Source organism: Trichomycterus rosablanca, chromosome 12, assembly GCF_030014385.1.
Source record: "Trichomycterus rosablanca isolate fTriRos1 chromosome 12, fTriRos1.hap1, whole genome shotgun sequence".
Lineage (NCBI taxonomy): Eukaryota > Metazoa > Chordata > Actinopteri > Siluriformes > Trichomycteridae > Trichomycterus > Trichomycterus rosablanca.
In genome coordinates, this window is record NC_085999.1 from 29,842,219 (window position 1) to 29,848,640 (window position 6,422).

Consider the following 6,422-nt stretch of genomic DNA (forward strand, 5'->3'; position numbering starts at 1 on the left):
TCTGGCTATGCAAACAACGCTGCAAAACCTCACAAAAGGTTAAGAGTAAATAATAAAATACAAAGAAATACATTATATAGAATACACAAATAAAAACAACACTAGATTCTATAGTGTAATATAAAGAAAAAAAAGCTCACAATCAGTCCTCTGTACTCCTCCTCGTTGTCCTTGGTGATACATCCAACAATGGAGAAGTCATCAGAAAACTTCTGAAGGTGGAAAGAACCAGAGTTAATTGAGTTAAATCGGAAATCAGAGGTGTAGACAGTGAAGAGGAATGGTGCTAGTACAGTTCCTTGGGGTGCACCAGTGTTGCAGATCACAGACTCAGAAACACAGCCATCCACTCTGACATATTGTGGCCAGCCTGTGAGGTAGTCTATGATCCATGATGTGGTGTAGGGGTGAAGGTGCATCTCCAGCAGCTGGATGGTGTTGAAGGCACTAGAGAAGTCAAACTGCAGTGGGTCTAGGAAATCTGTCAGCTGAGACCTCAGGTGCCATAGAACCAGTCTCTTAAAAGTCTTCATGACGTGTGGTGTCAGAGCCACAGGTCTGTAGTCATTAAGATCGCTGAAGAGACATGGTGTATTTTTTAGTAAAAAAGTAAAAAAAAAACATTTTAAGTAAAAAAAGTGGTGCGCACCAGATACTAAGTGGTGAGCACCAGTTACCAAGTACACTGGATCAGGTAAAGCTTGAAGTTCTGCAATCTGACAGTTCTAAGGACTGGTGTTGAGAACCTGTTCTACACTCCTCTGGCTAATCCTTAAGCATGTTACCACCTTAAACAATTTTTGATGTTGAATAACACACTCCTTATGAGCATACATAAAAACAGCATTACTGACTGTAAGTGTCGCGCACACATGTACTCATTTTAAATCTAAGTTCATATTACCTTGTCATTGCCACATTAGTGTTGCTGCATTATAGAAAATAGATTAGAATAGAATGTTTATTGTCACTATACACAGATACAATAACATTTTGTATGGCATCTCTCTAACAGGTAGTAGCAGCAGTATAGAAAAAATAGTAGCAGTAAAAATCTGAAAACATTCTGCATAAGTAATGTACATGTGTATTTATAACACATGCATTATGTTTGTTTATTCGGATTTTAACGTCATGTTTTACACTTTTGGTTACATTCATGACAGGAACGGTAGTCACTCATTACACAAGAATCATCAGTTCACACTCACACTCATTCATCAAACTCCACACAGAAAGGACCTGTACCGCCCCACCTGGGGATCGAACCCAGGACCTTCTTGCTGTGAGGTGACAGTGCTACCCACTTAGCCACCATGCTGAACAGACCACTATAAACACCATTATACCATTATAAACAGATCACTACCCAAATAACATCTCGTTAATAAAGGTTCCTTTTGATAAATAAATAGGATACAGATTGGCTACAGTCAGTAACTGTAGGGTTAATGTTATTGTAATAGTTCTATTTGACTGGCCACTTGAATTAAAATGACAATAATGCACATCAAATTTCACAAAGTTATAAACAAAATGAAGGAGGTACTTTAACCTAAACATCACTGACTGAGTTACAAGACAGATTCATCAGGCAGTGTAGTTCTGAATTACATTTAAATAATTGTATTTACAAGTGATATTATTATGACGTCACAGGTAGGCACTCTGTGGATTGGCATTTTTGCACACATGGATGCTTCCCTAAAAAAACATTTTCTCAAAGGAAAAGTACTAGTCCAAATAACAAATAAAAATGATTGTATTATACAACCCCAAATCATAAAAAGTTGGGACAGTATAGAAAATGCAAAAAATAAATAAATAAATAAATAAATAAATAAAATAAAAGTGCAGTGTTCCTTACATTTACTTTGACTTTTATTTGATTGCAGACAGTTTGAACCCAAGATATTTCATGTTTTATCTGCTCAACTTCATTTCATTTATTAATATACCTCCATTCCTGCAACACAGTCCAAAAAAATTGGGATGGGGGCAATTAAGGGCTAGTAATGAGGTGAAAAATCTAAATAATGATGTGAGTCCAACCAGGTGATGTCAACCGGTGATTGTAATCATGGTTTGGTACAAAAGCAGCATCCAGGAAAGGCTGAGTCTTTGATGAGCAAAGATGATCAGAGGATCTCCAGTTTGTCAACAAATGCATGAGAAAATGATTGAAATGTTTAAAAACAATGGTATGGGGCTGTGTCAGTGCCCTTGGCAAAGGTAATTTACACGTCTGTGATGGCAGCATTAATGCAGAAAAGTACATTGAGATCTTAGCGCAACATGTGCTGCCTTCAAGACGTCATCTTTTCCAAGGATGTCCATGCATTTTTCAACAAGACAATGCAAAGCCACATGTTGCACACATAACAAAGGCATGGCTGTGGAAGAAGAGGGTACGGGTACTGGACTGGCCTGCCTGCAGTCCTGTTGCACATCTTAAAACGTGTTTGCAGGAAGAATGGGACAAAATAAAAGCTGAAACACTAAGTCACTTGGTCTCCTCGGTGCCAAAATGTCTTTGAAGTGTGGTGAAAAGGAATGGCAACATTACAAAGTGGTAAATGCTTTACTGTCCCAACTTTTTTTGGAATGTGTTGCAGGCCTAAAATGCAGGAATGGATGTTTATTAATAAATGAAATTAAGTTGATCAGACAAAACCTGAATTATCTCAGGTTCATCCTGTCTGCAATCAAATAAAAGTCAAAGTAAATGTGTTTTTTTTTATATTCACTTATTTTCGTATAGGCACTAATCTGGGTTAAAGGTGGATCATTGCGCGCCTCCCTCTAATCCCCCCCCCTTCTTTAACGCTCTGCGTGTTTGTATTAATGCACCTCAGACGCAGCATTAAAACGCACTTTCTTAATGAATTTATGGCGTCATATGTTGTGGAATTGTGATCCCTTTGTGCAGTATGATGTAACTACAGTATTCTGCTCTACCGGGAAAAAGGTTTCGGTTTTTAGTTTCATACATCCAGCTTTCAGATCCATGAGCGGAGACATCAGGTGAAACTTGCGCCAGTTACGCGATCAGAGATGGAGAACCCAATCGATGGGACCGCTGATTCTGCATCAGACAGCGTTTGGTAAGTGATAAACTATATTTAAAAATCACGTTCGTTTTTTTTTTTTTTGTTTTGTAATGTGCACTAAGGGAGATTCTTAAAACACAGTGGACTGAACAGAGCACTGACCCCAACCCTATTGGTTTGATTTGGAAAGTTCATTGTGAGCCACTTCTAGTCCAGTATAATAAACTAAGTAAAAAATCCTACAAACACCTTGTACATGCATTCCTTGGTGATTTTAGGAGCAGTGTCTACTATAAAGATGCACAATGTTCAAGTTTAATGTCAAACACTGCAGAAAATGCTGAAACTTAACAAGTTACCAGGACCCACCTGGGATTCAACCCAGGACATTTTCGCCTGTGAGGCAACAGTGCTACCCACCAAGCCACTGTGTTGCCTAACAGACAGGCAAAAAGACACTGTCAGACATTAAAAGATAGATAGATTGTGTGTTTGTTATTAGGATTTTAACGTCATGTTTTACACTTTAGTTACATTCATGACTGGAACGGTAGTTACTCATTACACAAGATTCATCAGTTCACAAGGTTATATCAAACACAGTCTTGGACAATTTAGTATCTCCAATTCACCTCACTTGCATGTCTTTGGACTGTTTGGAGCACCCGGAGAAAACCCACACAAACATGGGAAGAACATTCAAACTCCACACAGAAAGGACCTGGACACCCCACCTGGGGATCGAACCCAGGACCTTCTTGCAGTGAGGCGAAAGTGCTACCCACTTAGCCACCCTTAAAAGATAGATAGATAGATAGATAGATAGATAGATAGATAGATAGATAGATAGATAGATAGATAGATAGATAGATAGATAGATAGATAGATAGATAAAAAAAAAACAGACAGACAGACAGATAGATAGATGATAGACATGGATGGATGAGGCATACAAGATCCATAGTAGCAGGTTGTCAACAGAAAACACTATCTACTTGTCTCTTTTTAAGAACAAACCACAACAGTGAAGTATCTTACCACACTTAATAAATTCTAATAAAAATCACAATAATACTAATGTGTGAGAGGAATTTGTGCTGTTATATTGTACATGCTCTCTCTCTTTAGGTCAGACTCCAGTCGTGACATTTCATCTACAAGCAGTAAGTAAATCGATTTTCTGTATAATTAACAGGATTTAATTAATGAGGTACTCAGATGAGTCTCATTTTTAGATTCATCAATATTATTGTTTAATAAATGAACAATGTTGTAGCATGACCTTTTTCTAATTCTGCTGGATGTAAGACCTCTTGTGTCACAGTGAAAGGATTATATCTAGCATTATCTCACTAATCTGAAATCACGTCTGCCAAAGTATGCTTGGAAGAATGTAAGACACACACATATAGACAACTTAAAACCATAACCAAAAAATAAAGGAATTTTTTAATCAGTTGACAATCAGTTATTCTTTGCGAGTGCGTTTGTTTAATACTTGTCAATTTATGAACTAAAGATTTATCATTAAGAGTACAAAAAGGTTAATAGCTTTTTATTTGGGCTTGGCCTTTTTGCACGAGTGTAAACAGTATAGATAGATAACCAGATAGAAAGACAAGAGAGAAATACAAACAGATAGACCAGTGGTTGACTTATGATGATCACGTTCATGAATGGACAGTGTACAGGGGTGCACAATAATTTGTGGTACTTTAAAAAAATTAAGTTGTCAGCTGGTTAGATAGTAGAAGCAAAATGGAATTTGACCTTGAATTTAAACATACTTGTGTGATTTACATTTACACTTACATCATTGTTATCAAAAGCAACTTACAACTGTGGTTTAGGGTCTTGCTCAGGGGCCCAACAGTGGCAACCTGGCAGTTGTGGGGTCCAGTACCTTAACTAATGAGCTACCACTGCCTATATAATTGATGGAATGCCTTTATGGTCAAATATACATATACCAGTGTAAAGTACAATGATATTTCCTTTTCTTGCACATTCCAGCTTGTTTGGAAGCTGGGGTTCAAGAGCAGGGTCAGTCATTACACAGCACCCCTGATGTTGAGATGATTAAAGTCCTTGTTCAAGGGCCAAACAGTGACTCCCTGAGGGACAGCATGAGCCGGGATTCAAACCCTCAGTTTTCATATTAATAGCCCAGACTCCAGACAACTGAGCTACCACTGCCCTGCCTGATTTGTTATTAATATCTGTCATGCATCAATTAGACCTGTATCATTTAGAATCAGTTCAAGTAAAAGGGCACTGTTAAATTCTTAAGACCCCAGTTCCAAAAAGACTGGGATAGTAGGTAATTTGCAAAATTACCTCTATTATGCTAGCCCACTACCATTGAGATCCAGTTTTAAATCTCAACGGTGCCATCAGCCAGACAAGTGTCCTAATGTTTCCTGGGGAAGCAGACCTGACATGACCCTGTCCAGTATAAAGCATTTGATAAAATAAAAAAAGCAATAATTACAATGAAACAAGTCTGTTTTTTATTATTGTCCCAACATTTTTGGAATTGCATTTGTACTATTCTAACCATGTGTTCTTGGGTTCTGTTGTTTGTGTGTAAGTCTGTAAGAGCATAGCGTTCCCTTGCCCCACAGTGCCTTTAACCTTAAAGAACAAACAAAGTGGGACAAGTCCCCTGTGTGAGTGAAAAGGTGGAGAAAAAAGAATAAGTGCAAGAAAGAGGGAAAGTGAACAGGTGTACATTTTACCAGGTACTGGGTACACACACACAAACACACACATTCATACCTAGGGTCATTTTAAAAGCTCCAGTCAACCTGACTGCATGTTTTTGGATTATAGGAGGAAACTGGAGCTCCCAGAGGAAACCCACACAGACCCGGGGAAAACATGCACACAGAAAGGACTGGTCCACTTGGTAATCTAACCCAGAACCTTCTTGCTGTGAGGCGACAGTGCTACCCACCGAGCCGTCCCCTACAAATATCAAATATAATGTCTAAGCACAGACAATCTACTGTAGATACAGTATATACAGTGGGGGCCAATAGTTTGAGACCACTAGTTTAACTTGTGACTTTATGATGTTGGCATACAGAATACAGGTGTTTTCCAAGAGACTTCTTTTTAAAAATAGAACAGGTATTAAGAAGTGATATTTCAGTTACCCAGTGTTTTGTGGCGGCACATAAGGCAACACTTTGTCTCCATCTTATGGTGCCATCAGCAAATGACCTCTTCTAGCATGAGAAGCTGCACAGCTACAGCAATTGCTAAAACACATGTATGCATTACACTTAACTGTATGAATTATTCCAAAGCATCAGATCCATAACGTAAAAAAATCTGTTCTGATAACATTTTTCTCAATATTTTAATTCC